The 19721-nt window shown below is 41.3% G+C and overlaps 1 pseudogene; it reads right to left on the bottom strand.

Moving 5' to 3' along the window:
* Positions 1 to 19721, bottom strand: part of LOC140692026 (trafficking protein particle complex subunit 9-like) — a 64989-nt pseudogene that overhangs the window by 12610 nt on the left and 32658 nt on the right.

The raw sequence follows: 19721 nt of genomic DNA on the forward strand, positions 1-19721 counted from the left end.
TGAATACATGTATGTTCCTATAGAACTGAAGTGTTGTGCTGTAAACAAGAAACTGATGCAACATTATAAACTGACTAGACTTCAATGAAACTATTTTTAAATACACCAAAAACAAAAAAAAAGAAAAAAGATATTATTAAACCAAAAGAATAAATTAATGTTTCAGGCTACAACATGGATGATCCTTCAAAATGTATGCTAAAATAAGCCAGACACAAACGGACAAATACTGCCCTTTTAGGTGAAGTGTATCTAAGTGTTCATTGTACTACTCCTGTAACTTTTCCGGAAGTTTGGTCTATCAAAATAAAAATAAAGTGTACTATTCATTAAAAACATAAAACGATTCCTCACAGGAGGACTTTAAATAATAAATGAAGAAATGCATGTAAAGGTCCTGGAACAACACTTTGCATGTCCACAGTCACTGCTGTCACTGTTACTCAGAGGGTGGTGCCAGCGCTGATGAGAGCTGCCTCCACTCACTCCCCTGCAGACAAGAGTGAGGGCCTGGGCTCTGACAGGCAGGGGAACCGAGAACCTGGGTCAGATACAGCCACGCCCCAAACTCTGCGGTACCCAACTTTCTTATACAAACTGCTACATGTAACGTAAACACGCTACAGGGATGTATCTTACAACACAGGGAATACAGCCAATGTTTTACAATAACTATAAATGGAGCATCTATTGTACACCAGAAGCTTATATCATATTGTAAATCAGCTATACCGTGATAAAAAACTAAAAAATAATTTAAAAATTGTATCACTTTAGTATTCAATTCAGTTTTTAAGTAACTACTAAACAGCTTAGAATGTATAAATGCATTTAAGTGTGATAAGATTGTTTACATATATATTTACTTTCAGCCTCCTGCTAAAAGACAAATTTAACATTTTTTAAACACAGCTTAACAACAGTAACAACAAAAAGACAAAGGTGAGAGTGAAGAGAAAATGGAGATTCAATACTTAAATGAAACCAGGGGGAGGTAAAGTCATAAAAACGGATGCCATGAAGTCAGGGTAAGTGTTAAAGGCCGACTAGAAATTCAGCTGTAAGATTCCTGGCAGCTAAAGCAAAAAGAAAAAGATGACGGGGCGGGTGGTAGAGCTCAGTGATAGGGCGTGTGCTTAGCGTGCACGGGGTCCTGGGGTCAAGCCCCAGGGCCTTCACTAACAGATAAATACACCTAATTACCTCCCCCCCCCACAAGAGCCTCAACGAAAAGATAAAGAGAAATTTCTTTCCTAAAAAACCTGATATTAAATTTAGAATAAATACTTAAAAAAAAAGAAAAATAGAAAAAGATGAGTGACACAAGCGATAATGCCCGTGAGATATAACTGAGGTGGCTGCTGGAAGGTCCCCATGTCCCACGTGCGAAAATCTGAAACATTCTTCTCACCACACAGAGTCATCCTCAGCCCACCCCACACCTCTCCCTGTTAAATGCAGGAGCACAGGCAGGGTCAGACCTTTGCTCTCTCTGTGTCATCACAGTGAGACAGGATGGAAGGGGGCAAAGCACAGCCATTCAAGGAAGGCCACAGCAATTAACACCAAAATGGTGAATGATTCAACCCCCAATAGGCCTTGAGGCTAAGGATGAAGAGATTTAACTTCTAGCAGATCTTGAGCTTCATTATACACCCATTGTAATAGTAACATGGTGAATAACACGCCCCCAGGCACAATGGCAGTCCCAAGACTAGCCACAAAAGGTCAAAGGGTGGGAAATGGCCAACTCCCTGGGAATTCCATCCCCTTGCCCTTAGGCTGGTCCTTCTACTTAAGAGCATATGAAACCACCAAGCCCAGGAAAACCAGCAACACAGCGCAGCCTCGCGGTCACCCCTGTCTCTCCCTCTTCGGAGAAGGCCCACACACTGTCTGTGGATTGGGTACCTACTTTTAATCTGAGCATCAAACCCCCACACCTCGTGGTGTTTCTCTTGCCTTTCAATGTAGCTCTCTGAATAAATCTACCTTTACCCAACACTGGCTTGCTCTTGAATTCTTTCCTGCACGAAGCCTAGGACCAACATCTGCCGAGGCACATCCCAGGGGCCCAACCAAAGCCTGGGACACAGCCCTTCTCATGCTCCACTTATTTTTTCTTGTATCAACAGGACTGGGTTGTAAAGGGAGCTCTGAGGCCCCAGCTAAGGGACAGAAGCAGCCCCCAGGGCTCGAATTGGTGGGCAGCCTCTCCCCCAGCAGGGGCGCTGGGGTCGGCCCGGTTGTCTGTGGTTCCTTGTTGTGCTGACTCCCCATCCAGAGAGCGTTCTCCCTAGGCCTGTCCCCACAAAACCCTTCTCTCCAAAATACAAGCACATCATGTCACAATCCTCTTGTTCAACCAGGAAATGCTCAGCCCAATTTTTCCTTCCCCAGTAAAGAACCTAACTGTCCTCCCTCCCATCCCACCATTTTTTCTTTGTCAGAACTCTGCACTCTCTTCTCACCATCCTGAACTCAGGTGCCTTGCTGGCTGAGACGGAGATGTTTCAGTCTCACACAGCCTTCGTCCTTTCACTTTCCCCTTTCTACCTTAAAAAGCCTTTCCTAAGTCTCCCACCCCTCTGATTCTGAACATCAAAAAGTGCTGAGGTTACAGTCACTATCTGCATACCTCCCAAGCTTTGGCTAGGTTTCCTTTGCAAGGTCTTCATTAAGGAGCTGCATCAAGAAGTTTAAAGAGGTTATTCTTACATCTGAGCCGAGAAGCCTGCATAAAATTGAAATGGCTTTGAAGAGAGTGTAAACCAGGGACAGAGAGGTCGCAGGTCCTAGTCAATAGTGTCATGAGGCAAAATGTTCTTCAAAGGCTCAGAGTGGCTTCTGAACACGGAGTCGGCAGGGAGGAGGTGCCAGGCAGTGAGGGGGGTGAGTGACACAGGGTACGCTCCCCCAGCTGGGGAAGAATTGGATTTTTTTCAATTTTTCCAAATAATTTCTTACTTCCTTTTTCTCCTATTGTCACATACCATTTCCTACGAATTAAGAGAATCAATGTCAGTCATTTGGGCCACTTGGGAGAAGCTACACGATGCCATTCACAGGGTTGGGGCATGACAGCCAAAACAGTCTAAGTTGAAAGACCAATGGCCGTATTTCCAAGGTAACCACGGGCATGCAACAAACTCCCCAGTTTCAATGACCTCATCTCAAAGGTGGGGCCAATAAAACTACCAAGCAAGGTGCGTGATGATTGTGGCCGACATCTGTTTACTAGATAAGTGCCCGTGACAGCTGCCGTTAATGGGGAATGAGTATGATCAACGAGGCCCAGTCTACCTGGTCACACCTGCCCTGCCTTCCTGCCTTGGTGCAGGAGCGGAGCTTCTTTAGCTGAGATGAACGCCCCCAGAGCAGCCCCGAGGGGAAATCTCCCAGCTCTGCACGGCGAGGCGTGTTCCTTTCCTTCTCAGAGCTGATCACAATTTGCAGTCTTCTGTTTTTATGTTTATCCCTTTTGTAACTGCCTCCCCTCCGGAGTTTTTGCTCAAGCAGCACAGGGCCAGGTGTGTCTTGCTGCCTGCTGGATATTCTGGGCTGGGAGACAGCCGAACCCACATCGCGCTCTGGTGCTGAATGGAGAGGGCAGAAAGCACAGGGGCCCATGCTGAACTGAGGCCCTGCACCCAAAATTATGGTCTGGGTTTAGGCAAATTACACAGTCTTCTTTACCCTGAGATTCCTCATCTGTCCATGAAAAGAACTGCCCATGGCACACAGAGTTACAAGGATTAAAGGAAATCACCAAATTCACAAACTATTCAAGGGGCTACCAGTGCATCCTCAACAGACAAATGCTGCCTTTACGGCTCTGACACACGCCAAGCGGGAAAGCCGCACACAGTGAACACTGCTAAGTGCCAGTGTGTTAAGTGCTTCACGTGTGCTATAATACTCTTTACAACTTACAACAATCCCAGGAAAAAACGAATATTATCATGTCCATTTCACAGATTCACTAACAAGTTAAGAGAGGTTACATACTAGTCCAAGGCCCTATGGTGAGGAAATGGTGATTTAAAAATGAATCTGGGCCCAGGCCTGGGCTCCATCTCTCTCCCATCCACCTGACCACTTGCCTATGAAATCCACCTGTCCAATACACAAGTTTGCAGCCGGCCAGCTCTTAAATGCAATGTGTGCCACCGTTTGTCAATGTTGGTTAATTACCATTAATTGTTCTCAGAAACCACTACAGAAAAGAAAGGTGGACTCACGTCCCTGCCCACAAAGAAGAGGAATTCTGCCATGCCTTCTCCTGTAATGTGCAGAAACCCTTCCCTACACCACTAAATCCAAATGTCTGCTTCCTCCATGTTTATGTTTGCACACGGCTTATTAAAGTAGAAGGAAGCTGCAGTAATTCGGTCTCGGATGCCTTCCAAGGTTGCAGATTATCCATAATCAGTCTGTGAACTAAAATACTACAATGTGAATGAAAATATTGCAACCATGTCAGTAAACAAAGAATGCTGAAACCAAGTCATCAGCGGCTGCCAACACACCCCAGCAAGGACAGGCCTGCAGCCCAGCCTCTGCAGCCACTCACCATGGTGCCCTCTGAGCAGACTCAGAATAAGAAAGGACAGGATACTGGCCCTAGATAGCTAGGTGCTTGTCTAAAGAATGAATTCCGAGTCCAAATGTTTGCTTCCTCCCATACATAGAAAAGCACTAAATTCTTGAACTTGAGATACCTGGCTTTCTTTAGATAAGAAGCAATCTTTTATTGTTCCAACTTCCTGGTCTTTGTTGTAAAGCTCCTATATATCCTAGCTCCTCCTCAACCTCTTGGGAGCAGTCCCTCAGGGCGATCTGAGAAGATGTCATCTGGCCTTCAGTCCTCCTGCCAAATAAAACATAACTCTTAACTTTTAGGCTGCACATGTATTTCAGTCAACAGTTTTGGAAACCATAAAGGGACCCAGAGCAGATTTCTCTCTACCTGAACTCCCCGAGTAACCGGAGCCTTGGTACCAGCAGTGGCCCTTTGTGCCCATCTGCCTCCTCGGGGAGTCTAGATGAACCTGGGTGAGTCTCTCCTGGTTCTAGGATCTCCCATATTGGTTGATGATCCTGAGATTTATTTGGCGGTGTTTCCAGGTACCTGGCCCTCCAGTTGAAAGGTACTGGGGGAATTACCCACCTAGTGGGGACATACTGGGTGGGGCCTGGTTGAAACATAACGGGAAATAGCCACCTTGAATAGACGTCCGAAGTGGGGCTGGTGGAAACATACCAGGAAAATACTCACCCAGTGGAGACGTCCTGAGCGGGTCCAAGTTGAAAGACACTGGCTTCAGGACTGAGTGGTTAGGTAAGAGGCTGGTCTAATGTTTTCCTCACTTTGGTTACCTCCATTGAATTTTTCGGGATAAAAGTAAAACTCTTATGAGGAACCATTCAACTCCAAAAATGGGACCCTCCTCCTGGCTGGTAACAGCTTTCTTCCGTGACAGAGAAACTTGCAGGAATGGTAGGGGCAAAGACTTCATGCCATAGAGTTGTCCCTGTGGGAAATCTTACTAGCAATTTTATTCTGAGAACCCGACCTTACAATGGGGAATAGAATTTAAAAAAAAAAAAAGGTAAAGAAAAGAAAAAGAAATAACAGATTGCCAGCCTCCACCTAATACCCCAGCCAGGTTTATATACGTACAAGACTTACAACATTATTTGGGAATTAGAAAAAAAAATCTCACTCTGAAAGTAACTAACCAGGCCTGATATAAACAGTTTTTGGAATTCTGAAGTTATAAAAACGAAATCCCCTTTAGGGGAAACTTGGATTTCTCTTCCTGTGTCCTTGAATTGTAAACATTTTATCTTTCTCCGAGTGTTTTATATGTGTGTATGTATGTATATATGTGTTTCCTTTTTTTAAAGGAAACCTTGGACTCTGCCATGGAAAAGGTACAAGTATTGTGTACATATGGTGGCCACGCAAATAAATTGCGATTCTCAACAATCCTTTTGTAGTACTAATTTTCAGACATTTTGCCATCTTAACCTTTGTTGCATCAGCCTGGGCCACAAAGGCCTCTAGCTTTTGGAGAGTAAACTTTTGAATTTTATTTAGGCAACACCCCCACTCTCATGTGGAAATGCATCTTCATCTTATTGGTTTAAAATCACGATCTACATATATATAAATTGATGGCCATATGATGGATCCTTTAATTTGGAAAAACTTTTAAATTGGTGAAAGTTGAAAGAGCTCTCATTATAAACAGCTGTTTTATTGGTACCTATTAAAATCAAGTTTAAAGGTAGAAGAATATATTTAATGGTTAACCTAAGAACTTAGTTAAAAAAAAAAACTGGTTTGAAATGCTACATTTGTGTTTTTCCTTTCCTATCAATGGTTTTAGAGATGCTAATAAAAACATAGAATAATTAATGTTAATTAGGCTGATAATTGGAAAAACGATTGTAAAAATGTCGGAAAAAAAGATAAGGGGCTTATCCCAAATGGATAAATATTTTTAAATGGTTATTTTGAATGAGATAAATAAAATGGACATTTTTGGATTTAGATACTAGGTTTTGATACTACACTACGTAAAGTTAAGAAAAAGGGCCAAAGGGATCACCTACTGCCCCCAACATTAAAGTTCAAACAAGTCCGTTTTATTTAACACAGTTTAAAATATATGTATTTATAGGGCTAAAATATAAATATATATATATTTATATATATATAATATATATTTTAGCCCTATAATATATAATATATATATAAATATATATATATATATAGACTGAAATACTTGATCAATGATTGGAACAACAGACCAAATAGTCAAATTAAAAATTGAGAAGGCCCTAAGCCCTTTGGCTCAAACTTGGGGATCCTAGAGACTTTTCTATAAAATTAGATACAATGCACAAACACACACACACACAAAAAAGCATCTGGCACTCCTTCTAGAAATAGGAATTACTGATTAAACCTAATAAATATAAAAATTAAAGGTATAAGATTTAATAAAATTGAGATAAAAGTTTCTAAAATTGGTATATTTAAATGGGCTTTATATAAACTTTCTGCTTAATTGTGTTGTGGGATAGATATGTTTCAATGGAAAAACGCTTCCCTTCTTGGTATTATAAGGCTGGGCCCATATCTGTCCCTCAGAAAATATTAATTGTACAAATAAAGGAAACCAATAGAGTTACATGAGCCGTCCAGTATAACGTAAAACTAAAAACTAATATTCAGTGGCTAGTAAAAACATATAATAAGAGGTTTACCCTGGGTTTAACTTATAACTCAAGGAAAAGAGGCCTTACTAAATGCGTTATGCAAGCTTTGGAAGACATGATAATGTAAACCTTAAAGTTTTAAAACATGGAATTCTTTGTTTACAGCTCTTCTCACTGATACAAAAAAGCAAATTAAGGATATACAATTGGGACTGGGTGACAGAGCAGTTCTCTGGGGAACTGGAAGCGTGTGTCTTTGTCTTGCAGATCAGAAATGTAAATTCACCAAACAGTGACCTAGGACTGAGCCTAATTAGCTCAATGAGATAAAACTTAAGGCCAAGAAATTTTTGGCATTTTAGAACTCAGAACTCTGACGGGTCCTTCAGACTTTGTCAAGAAATCTTAAATGTCTGTTTCATAAATAGTAAGCCTTAGTGATTTGAGCAAGCAAATTCAGCTTACTCCAGCTATTATTATACCTATCTTATAAGTAAGTTTCAAAGTGAAGCTATGAGATCTCTAGCTTTTGTCGTTTTACAAGCCTGCATGCACATTATAGACGTGAGATATTTCTACAGCTAAAAAAAAAAAAAATCAAAGTCAAAGAGCTCTGCTTAATTGGCATAAAAAATAAGAGATTACAAATAAAGTATTTTTAAAATAAAAACTGACCAAATTGAATTTCAGCTTCACGTGAACTGGAAAGTATTCAATATTAAGATAATATTTGATATTGTTCAGTTTAAGTACGTTCTAATTAATATAAACATCTTTAAAGTCATCAATATTAACTATAATACCTTTACTGTACCTAGGTTTAATGAAAGTCAAATAAGATCCTGTTATATCTGTTGCAGATTTGTCAAGAAAAAAATAATAGAAATGTGGTGTGGTAAAATTTTAAGTAAATTAAATGCAAATGAGATGAGAGCTTTGGGTTCATTTTTAAAATATATTTTTAAAATGTATTCTTAAGATAATCTCTAAATGATTGGTATCTTTAAATTCTAGAGATGTGCTAAATTAAGTTAACTGATAGGATTTTACTAAATAGCTATGCCATTTTCAGATAAAATAAGATTGAAATATGAATTACTTAACATGTAACTTCTTCTTACAGAGAAACTAAAGGTGTTTAGAAATATTAATAAATGGTTGGTGCCAACCTGAAATAGTCTCTATTATTAAGGGAATGATCTCAGAATCCTAGGAAAGTAAGAGAAATGTGTAAAGGAAGATATAAGAATGGAATTATATTTTGTTAAGGAAAAATAGTGACTTTCTCCTGAAGCTGGTTACTTCTGAATGGAAGAGAAAATAAGGGACACACTAATATGAGTATAGAAACTGTGGAAGGCTTGTGGAAGAGGAACCCTGAGGAAAGAGTTTTGTACGTGGTCGGAATTGGCTAAGTTTGCAATGAACTTGGGCAAAGTAAATGAATCTTAGAAGCAAGCTGGTACAAGACTAGATTTGGTTTTTTCACTGTTAAGAGGACAAAATTTTCTTAAAATGTTAATCCACTTTCAGTAACAAATTGTAAAACTTCTTATACCACTTAACTGATCTGTTCTGCCTTTACCTTTGAAGTATTTTCTTGTTAATGAATAAGTACTTCTTTACAGTGAACTATAAGTTTATCTGACCAAGTGTTCTCAAATCTTTTAACAAGCTACCCAAATATCAATTTCCAATTAAAGTTCTTTTAGTCTCCAGTTAAGTTTGGGATGCTACAGAGGGCCCCCGAAACATCCCAAAGAGAGATTTTAAACTAGTAAGTTTCATTTGGCATGTTAAATAACATGGTATTGTCAACTGAATAATAAATCTTCCTAGGTAATATTGTATGAGAAAATATTATTAACATAGATATTCTAGAAATTATATGGACTCCCTAAAATTCTGGTATATCTGAAATGTTACCAGTCATAATTCTGGTTGTAGTGATCAGGTTTCTTTATTGATTATAGTGTAACTGTGTTTAACCATGATTTTAAATCTTTTGTCATTTATAGACAGTTAATTGTTTTCTTCTGATGGTTTTGCAAAATGCTTTCTCTTCAAGGAAATTTACTGATTTCTAATAAATTTCAAACTATAACACTGAACTAAACTGGGTATGAAATTTTAAAGGTCTAATGAAAACTCTGATTAAATGAATTAATTACATGGGACTGAGTAAACTGGCGAATATGGTTATAATTTTTGATTTTGTCTGAAATACTCCTGGCTTTTAACCTGTTTCCCAGACATAAAGAAACTATTCTCCTTAAGCTAGTTATGATTCACAGCAATTTGATAAATTATACCTATGTAATCCGACTTGGAACAGTTATCTTTTCTCTCTATCTGATCCCTCAAGAGACTAAAAACTCTTAGGTCCCCAGTGGCTCTATCAGACAAATGAGGAAGATCATCCCCTAACAGATATAGGAATCTCAAGGTATTTTAAGGATTTTAAAGAGAAAAGGATTTACCTAAATCTGTAAGGCAGAAACCCATGACAAGCCCTTGACGTGGCTTTCTTGGCCTTAGGAAATCTTATTAACATTCTACCCTGAGACTCCTTATTAAAAGTTCCAACACAGCCAATTTAAAAAAGCCTATATGATCAAATAATCAGACTTAACTTGTAAACAATTTAATCTTCATTTGGCTATATTTGAGAAAAATGAGGGTAACTTTAGAGAGAAAAAAGATTATATTTTAGTGGATATTAAATTCTAGTTTTGTTAATTGAGGTCTATATTTACTAAGGCACTTCCCAGATCATTATTTGCTGTTATGTCACATTGCTGTAAAGTTTAATTGAATTATGAAAAGGATACTCTAGGTTTGTTTCTGAAGCTCAGTAATATATCCTTGGGTAAAGTTCCAATGCCCCATGACCTGCAGCCAGGGGATTATACATACTGGAACAGGCATGACTTAAAGAACTGTCTCCATCCTGAATGGAAGGACCCTTTATCAGGTACTCTTAACTAGACCATACAAACCAAGGCTGAAGGAAACGGACTTTCAGATTCATTTCCTATCAGAAACAGACCCTACAGTGCACTGGCCTATAGAGCACTGCTCACCTTAATATAATGCCCAAATGGAGTAAAAGCTACCAGGCCAGGATGAGAAGAAGACGACATCTGACGTAGACAGCTGACCCAAGACACCGGACCACGCCTGTATACCAATTACTTTGATAATTTCTCCTACCTTTGATTATGAACTACACCTATTGTTAAGTTTATGGTAAATTACCTATGACTAGTACTTCTGTGTTACTTTGGTGGGTTTCCCTACTCAAAGGCTCTAACTAGATAGCCCTCAGAAACGTTATTCTAAAAAGGAAATTATAGTTCTCTTTAGGCCACTGTTGATCTTACAAGGTGGGTGACCTCACCTGGCCAAATAATACCTGCTCTGACCCTGCCCATAAATATGAAATTTCTCATAAGGTAACTCAAACTCAATTAGAAACACAAGAAAAATTTTAACCCAAAAATATAACTTCTCGGCTATTAAATTCTTACTCGTGACTTTATTAACGTTACTAGCTGTATTACTTATATCCTGTCTATTTTATAAAATTGTTGTCTGTTACATTTCCCTATGTGTAACTAGGCCTACAAGATTGATGATGGCTAAACATCTTGAAGAAATAGATAAAATGTATAGCCCTGCATAAAATAATTGTTATAGTGTGATTCTAGGTATGGGAATGACCAACGAAGGGTGAACATTTCCTGGATCATAATACACTAGTAAGACAGGAGATCCAGAGAACTTTTAGTATGAACAGGGCCTGATAAAAACACCTAACACCTTGAATGGCAGTTCAGAAGATTCTTCACCTGAACTAGGAATGAGCCATCCTAGCACCGTGGGACAAAATAGGTCATGAAATGTCTCTCAAAATATTGGTCGAATTTAGGACCAAGGGGGAGCACTGTGAATGAAAGTACTACAATGTGAATGACAATACTGCAACCATGTCAGTAAACAAAGAATGCTGAAACCAAGTCATCAGCGGCTGCTGCCACCCTCCAGCGAGGACATGCCTGCAGCCCAACCTCTTAGCCACTCACAGTGGTGCCCTCTGAGCGGACTCAGAATAAGAAACGACAGGACACTGGCCCTAGATAGCTAGGTGCTTGTCGAAGGAAGGAATTCAATGACCAAAATGTTTGCTTCCTCCCATACATAGAAAAGCACTAAATTCTTGAGCCTGAGACACCTGGCTTTCTTTAGATAACAAGCAATGTTTTATTGTTCCAACTACCTGGTCTTTGTTGTAAAGCTCCTATATATCCTAGATCCTCCCATACACCTTGGGAGTAGTCCCTCAGAGTGATCTGAGAGGCTGTCATCCCGGCTCGAGTCTTCCCGCCAAATAAAACAACTCTTAACTTTTAGGCTGAACGTTTATTTCAATCAAATCCCAGAATAGACAAAACTCATCAATTCTGTCATGGAACACACGGGTTCAGGAACCAGAAGCGTGTTCTAGTCCCAAAAACTACGGGTTCCTCTTTCTACCTGTCATTATACAATCCCACCAGAACTCATTACTTTGCTGCCTGCTCATCTGGCATCCAAACTCAGAGAAGAGTCAACTCAGCAGAGCACCCTACAGGGGAGAACCCCCCGCAGCAGCACTGCGGGCTGCCTGCCCTCCCGCACGCTCTGCTGACCCCTAGTGTCCTCCGTGGAGACCAGGCCAACAGAGCTGTTCCCAACAGCTGCAAAGTCCCACAAGTTAAATAAATCATTTTGTTTTATACGATATGTTACGTATATACCCATCTCTGAAAACAGCTTTGCCAGAAGCCCAAATCTTCAATATTATTCTGCAAAGGCAAATCCGGTCCCCAAGGGAAAACAAGTCTTAAGGCGACGCTAAGGCCTCCAAAGTCCTCTCCACGACCATCAACCAAACTGCCTGCAGGTCTGCAGCTTCAGCAGGCTACATGTCTGCTTTTAAAGCAGTCCCTTCCTGTCCTCGTGTGCTACAATGTCCCTCTACACCCTCCCATCTCAGGGTAAGTGCAGCCGCTGCAGAACCTTGCAGGGCAGCACTGACAGGACTGGACACAGAGGATCAGAGCTAAACTAAGCCTTCTGATGACACGAGCTGGTCACTCTGTCACTTTACACATCAAGATATATAGAGAGAGAAGTGGGGTGATATTGCTCAAAGTCACACAGCTAATAAGTTGAAAAGTCTATAACTCTGCTACTCCCTCCAGCGAGACGGGCCAGTTGGGACGCCCACAGGGTTCTCTTGTGCCTGCCTGACCAGTCCTTTCCTGTCACTCATAACCCACCACAGGGTCAGACACTAGCCTGCCTTTTTCAGCATCTTTTCCCTCCAGTCTCTCAGGAACAAGGCTGTTCGGGCCACTGTATGACTTCCAGCTCCCCAAACCCTCCGTGCTCAGGCTGGTCTTGCCTATGCATTCGGCCACCTGTACAGAGGATCTTCCTCCCCTGCAGGAGGATGTTTCCACTCTCCGCAGGGACACCAACTCAGGGGAGCCCTCTTCTCCCCCTCAGCATGGCAGGTGTCCCAGGCCACATCACGAGCTGCCCCATTAGGACTGTGGGTGCCAAGGTCTGCTAATCAGACCAGCAGCCTTAGAGCCAGGGATCATGCCCGGGCCACCCTGCAAACCTACTGTCCGCCTCACAGCCCCCAGCCAGCAGGTCACCTGGAAGTCACAGCAAGTGCCCCACCCAATCCAGAAGTCTCTTCATTTGCCAGCACCACTGATGACTGGTTTCCAAACTTTGGTCAGTTTCGCACAAAACAGCAGCTTCCGCTGTGAAGCGGGGGGGCTTTCGCTTCTGCGTCCCATCCTTACTGGAAACGTCAAGGGAAACCAAAAGGCCTTTTTTCAACCATTTTCTGATGACACCCTCCCACCCACAATACTCACATTCTCAACAGTTTGGGTCCACTTGATCTTGTTTCCCTTATGCTAAGGGGCTCAAAACACTGCAGGATTCTTTCTCTTTTGAGGGTATTTGTACTCAGTTTATCGGCTTAATCTGTTTTTGTCTCTCTCTTCAGTATCCCTAACAGTTGCCACTTCTTACTCCTTTCAGCAGCCTCCCTCCCAACATCTAGTCTAGGAAATCAGCTGTGATGAGGGGCCCGGGGGCAGTCACAGAAGATGCAACTAAGGCACAGAAAGCCTACAAAATTTGCCCAAGAAGATCAGCCTCAACCCCCAACATTGTGTGCCCCGTCCCTCTTTTTAACTCTTATGCTAAGCAAGCTAACTTTTTGTAGATTATGTTTATAAACAGATGAGGTATCAAAATACATACAAGGACAAACATCAACTCTTAGATGTTCATTAAATACACTATTTAGTTTCCATTTATTTTATTTCTATTAAAAAAAATTAAGAACCTCTGCAGTCAATATAGCAAAAGTTTACAGGGCTTTAAATCCAGAATATAGAGGTGTTAAGTCTGTCATTACTCATACTTATTTGTATGTTCACAAGACAAAATGATTTGAAAGTCTCTCTCCTCTACCCCTACACACTACTGGCTCTCACCAGAGCTCCCAGATCACACATCGAACAGCCTTTCACTTTACCCAGAGCTGAACTCTTTAGTTCCCCCCCGGAACTCCCTCTGCAGTTTCCCTCCTCAGAGCACAGCATGACAATCATTTACCTCATTAATCCACACAGAAACCTGGGCCTTACTCCATCCTACCTTCACAGACAGCATTCATCCTTTCCTTTTAACCATCTAAACATGTCTTCATTCTGTTCACTTTTACCCACTGACCGTCCCACAGCTCAAGGGGAAGCCACCAACACTGCCCACCTGGACTCACGAGTCTCCCAAGTGGCCCCACAGCCGCTCTCCCCTACTTGAGACAAATGGGATTGTGTCACTCCCGTGCTTTTAGGACTCTTTTCAAACCCACTCTTCTTAGAAGAAACTCCCAGTTCTTCACCTGGTGAAGGTCTTTACCATGAAACTGTCAGCTCAGGGAGGGCAGGACACGCCCTCTCCCCTCGGCCCCGCCCTCTGGCAGAGCATCAGCTTCTGAGGACCTGCTGAGCTACACCAGCCTGTTTTCTAAACCTGGTCTTGAGTTCTTGGCAAACTGCTTCACTTATGTACACAAATCCAAGGAAGATTAGAAAGATTTTAGATGTTGAGCTAGACTATTGATTTGGGGATTTTGCACTAGCAACCTGCAAGTACATGTTCTAATGATTCTGTATGCTTAAAACCATACCCAGATTTAAGTAGTATTTGTGGAATATCTTCGAAGTAAGAGGGACTGTACTTTTACAGGCTTTATATTTTATAACATGAACAACCCGCACAGGGTCACAAATGGAACTGCCTCACAAGTGACAAGACATGTGAGAGGCATATAGAAACAGGTCACAAAGATGGTAAGAGCAAAGTTGTTTCTCCAACCCCCGAAAAAATTCCTCAAAGAACAGAAAACTCTGAATTTTGAAAGTAAAATACTATCATATAAAGAAATAAAATAAATAATCCTCTTCATCAGGGATTCAAGATCTGACTCCAGAATTTTTAGCATGTCATACTGAATCCTAGCACAGGAAAATCAGATGGACTAGTGGTGAGTAAGTTTCAGAAAAACTGCAGTAATTCCTCCACTTGTAAGTGGACATACACTCACCTGTCGAAGGTGAAAGTAAACCGCATTCTGGAGAAATTTGGAAGCTTCCAGGCTCTGCTTCTGGATGGCAAGGACACGGACAGCTTCGAAGCATGCTTCTAACTGAGTCACCAGCATTCTTACGCTGCAGGAGGAAAAGGAGGCCCTCAGTCAAGAGCTTTGGGGCCGTGTCTCACAGGCCGGGCCTCGGGGACTCAATGCCCAGCAGCAGCCCGGCCCCAGGCGAGGACCCGCAGCCTGGCCCACCCAAGCAGGTGGGGCACTGTGCTTGAGAAAGCCCAACCCCGATGTGGGCAAGAGGGGCTGGTGGGGTTGTTTGAACATATAAATGCTCACAGAAATACACCTACACATAATCAATTGATACAATTAACAGGAGCAGGCTATTTAATAAAATTTCAATGGTCAGTGGTAATTTTATCATTCCTTTTCGTTTGTCCCCTGCACTCTGAGACAGGCTTAGGCTCTCTCACACCTGCAGCTCTGATGCAATAGTTGTGAAGTTATTTTACTTTGCTGCAAGTGTCTTCGTTCCCCGTGTCGCTGTGACTGTCGTCTCTTACACAGTCAGATGTCTTCCTGGATCTCTCCCTGAGTTCCTTGATCCTGCTTTTCAGATCCTAAGATAAAGGGCAAGGGAAGACACATGACCAGAAAAGGCACTGTGGACTTGATCAAAGTCCTCAGTGACCCCTATGTGAGTGCTGCCCACCCCTTACATTCGATTCTCATGGTTCTGCCCAGGGTGACATCCAGACAGGAGAGCGTCCTGGGCCAATTAAAAGCTGTGTGGCTTGGGTGCGGGGACGGTGCAGGAGCTGGTTCCAGGGTCGTGCCCCTCCCCACCTCTACTCCTCTCTTTCCTGAGGCCCAGCTGCCTATTCCCCAGGCTCTCTGATCTTCTGTCCCTCTCTTCTACTCTACACCAAGCCCTTTTCCTCTTCCTTTATTCCCTAATTATCCCCAGCTGGAATGATTTTTCAATCACAGTATCTGAAAAAATTTCCTGCAGCTGAAAAAGAGGTCTCCAGAGGTCAATGCCCATATGCTGGTTCCTGAAGGCAGCCCCTGGTTAGGGGGACCCTCACCAACACTTACGGGGCATCAGACATGTTGCAGGTTTGACCACCCCCAACAAGAGTTTGCTGTGACCCCAAGGCCCGAACAGCATCCCTGATCACAAAAATGTAGTTGGCCCACTTATTCGTTATTAAGAACCAAAAATAAAAAATTTGTTCATGTTTCTTACTAAAATTATTTATGAGGTGGAAAAAGAAATTGTAATAGAAAAGAACAAATTTGACTCCATGTTAGAAGTGTTCCTTGGGCTTTAACCGTGTGCCCTGTTTTCTAGGCTCAGACTTGCTAGCTCCGCATCTTTTGTAAAAGAAAGTTGCCTTTAGCCTGAAATATCCAGGAGAGCCTATTCTCCGGGCTCTGATCTTTAAGACTGTTAGCTCTTCTGCACTTATATAGGGATGACAAGTTGTAAAACAGAGAATAAACTTTGGTTTTTTTTGGAGGTTTTTCAGGGGCACCATGATTTGATCCACATGGACAGCTGCAAGAACAAAGGATTCCAAGGACAAACAATTCGTACAGCAAGAAGTTTGCAACAACCAACCACACCACCGCCTCTTTTTAGTATAAAAGGAGCCGGAATTCTGACTTGGGGAAGAGGGTTCCCCAGGATATCAGTATGCCATCTTCTGGGTCTGCCAGCTTTTCAAATAAAGTCACTATTCCCTGCTCCAACAGCTCATCTCCCGATTTATTGGCCTGTCATGCAGTAAGCAGAACGAGATTGGACTTGATAACAAAATGACTGTATTGGAGGTAGTATGTCTCCACTGTTTCCTCATTTCCATTATGTCACAACCTATCAATTTTATTTGCTGTTTAACAACACAACCAAAAAACCTATCTTGGGAATTGATTCCACAGAAATAAAATTATTTCTACTCTTTCAAAACTTTTTTTCTTTTCTATTTTTTTGTTTTGCTTATTGAAAAAATAATCGAATCATTTTATTTCACGTATTTTTGTTATAGCTACATATATTAAATACTACAAAGAGATTTAAATTGCAATAAAAATTGCTCATATATTAGTATAAAGATTTATAAACAATCAATGCGGATTAGGAAAGGAATGGATATTTACTAAAAATCCACTGCACATCCAGTCTTTTACAAGCATATCCTGGAATATAAGCTCTATGATCCAGGGGTCCCCCACCCCTATTCTCACTGCCGAGTTCCTTAGTAATCAACTACCAAGGCACCACCATTGAACCACACGATCAGTATTTTAGGTATAAATGAGGGAATTAGCTCATTCAATTCTATAACAAAAACATTAAAATAAATACTGAACCTATCTACATATAAAGAAAATTGGACACAAATAAGTGCAGTTTCTTTCCCAAGGTCACAAAGCTAGTAACTGGTAAAGGCAAGATTTGAAAGCGTCTGCCTGATTCTAAAAACTAAGGTGGAAATCCCATTCGACTGTGGAGGGTCCAGTAGCACAGCCTAACACCCCATCATTGTTCAAATATAGCCTTAGACAGCCTGAGACAGCACCCCATTCCTATGGAAATCGAGGGCAAGTGATAACAGTAAGGATTTTATATCCGGTAGTTTCTTAGGTCTCATTTATATAAAGTGTCAGCAGGTCAGCAGAAAAACTCTGAGAAATATGAGTGGATCCAGAGCTTTTTGCTGATTAGAAACTCAGTCTATAAGGACAGAGTGACCTTCCCATGAGAGGCCACATGGATATAAACTAAAGGCAGCTGAGCAATGAAAACTAGCAAGACCCTGGAACCCAAGCAAGAAGGATCCCTGCCATCCCACAACCATTCGCCTCTTCATCTGCTTGGACACGATGGCAGAAGACCCAGGTCTTTGTCCAAGTTACACTTTAATGGATTCTCACCCATAAAAAGTTATGACTCTGCTGTCTCAAGCCCATTCCAACTCAAATATGATGACACCAATATCTCAGCAAAATGTCTATGTCTTCACTTACTGTGTTCTATTAGGAGAATATGTCTATGGCCACAAAGCAGAAATCCAATTGAAAACACCATGCACGAAGCCGGGTGAATGTCTACATAAGAGACTTTGTTCTCACGCTCACTGAATGAAAACTCAGAAAAAGTGGTCCTCCTCCCTCAGCAAGTGGGAGGTACCCTGATTGTGTGTGTGTGTGCTTGTGTGTGCGTGCACGCGTGTGTGTGTAAATCAAATACAATGAATTCTGGGATGTGTACAGATTTTTTTTATGTTAGTATCATTTCATGAGGATGAGCCAACCTTTAAAGTGATTTGAATCTAGTGTTCTCAGAGAGTCTCAGGCTCTTTTGGTGGAGGAGGGGAAAGGAGAAAGGAAAGGAGGAAAGAAGTAAATGAAGCTAAGGAGTAAGAATACTGCTAGGGATAGGCAAGACATTAATTTTGTTCCTTCTTGCATCACACACAAATTAGGGACTGGCTTTCTCCCATGCCTTGTCAAGCACTGAGTTGCAGAAGAAGAGGCGACAGCCCATTTCTCACTGAGCTTGTGACTGTACGTGGCATGTTACAGACACAAATCATTTACCCTGATCAAACACTCTAGCAGCAGGCCGTAATTCTCCTATTTTGAGAGACAAGAAAACAGGAGTTCAAAGAGGGTATATAACTTGGCAAAAGTCTGAGGACCAGTAAACAAGAGAGGATGAATTCAAACTCAGATCTGAATGCAGAGTCTGAACTTCCAACTCTCAGGACTGGAAAATCCTTAACGCATAGGCTACCCAGCTTCCCTGCAGTGTTCCTGGCACCAAGCATTTCCCATGGCACTGGTCTCCACTTCTCACAGACACAGTGCTGTGTCCAGCCAATGACCTCCATCGGACCTTGATCATCTACCTGCCACGCGCACCAGGCTTCTCCATAAAGGCAGGAAAGCTGGCTTTCAAGTGCATACAAAGCTATCCCTGGTCTTTCCTGGACTCTTCTGTGGCTTCTCCAGCCTAAAGGCAGCCATGAAACTGCTCACAGTTTGTACATGAACCACACTACCTCTCTCCATCTGTCTCCCCACGTGTACTACTTAGCTATGACCATTTTGATAATCTTGGAAACAAACTTTTAAAAACAGAAAAGAAAGCATTCTGGAACAAGTACTTAATAATTACAATTTTAAATGACAAGTTACAAAGTGAGTATTTACAAACCGAATCTGCCTTCCTAGGTGTCAGTTTAAACAGTTAAAAAATGTAATACCAAAAAATTCTCCCTTAAAAAATTAACAAAATCCTCAACAATAATCTTGAATAAACTCAAAATTAATGCCCATGTTCTACATGGAGAAAACTACAGGACTGTACTGAGGGGTAAATTAAGAGGAGTGAATGTATGGACATCAACATATTGCATGGAGGAAAGCAGTTTTGTAAAGACGTAAGTTCCCCTAAAGATAATTCAAAACTTACTAAAAAATCCCATGAAAACTATTACCTGTTTTTTTTTAACTTGAGCAAATTATTTTAGAATTCTTCAGGAATAGTAAAGTCATAATACTAGCCAAGAAAATTTGGGATGGAAGAAAAGAATGAAAAAACATTGCACTGTCGGATATTAAATAAATTTTTACAATATGTAAGATATAGAGCTGGAATAAGAAAGAAAGATTTACAGAAATATACCATGAGCTCAAAAAGAGACTCTAGTGTTCATAAGTATTTTGTACACATGGGATTTCAAATCAAAGAGCAAAGTATGAATTCAATAATTGTTCTGGGACAGTCAGAGAATCCCCT

The sequence above is a fragment of the Vicugna pacos genome, chromosome X (assembly GCF_048564905.1).
Source record: "Vicugna pacos chromosome X, VicPac4, whole genome shotgun sequence".
NCBI classification, from domain to species: Eukaryota; Metazoa; Chordata; class Mammalia; order Artiodactyla; family Camelidae; genus Vicugna; species Vicugna pacos.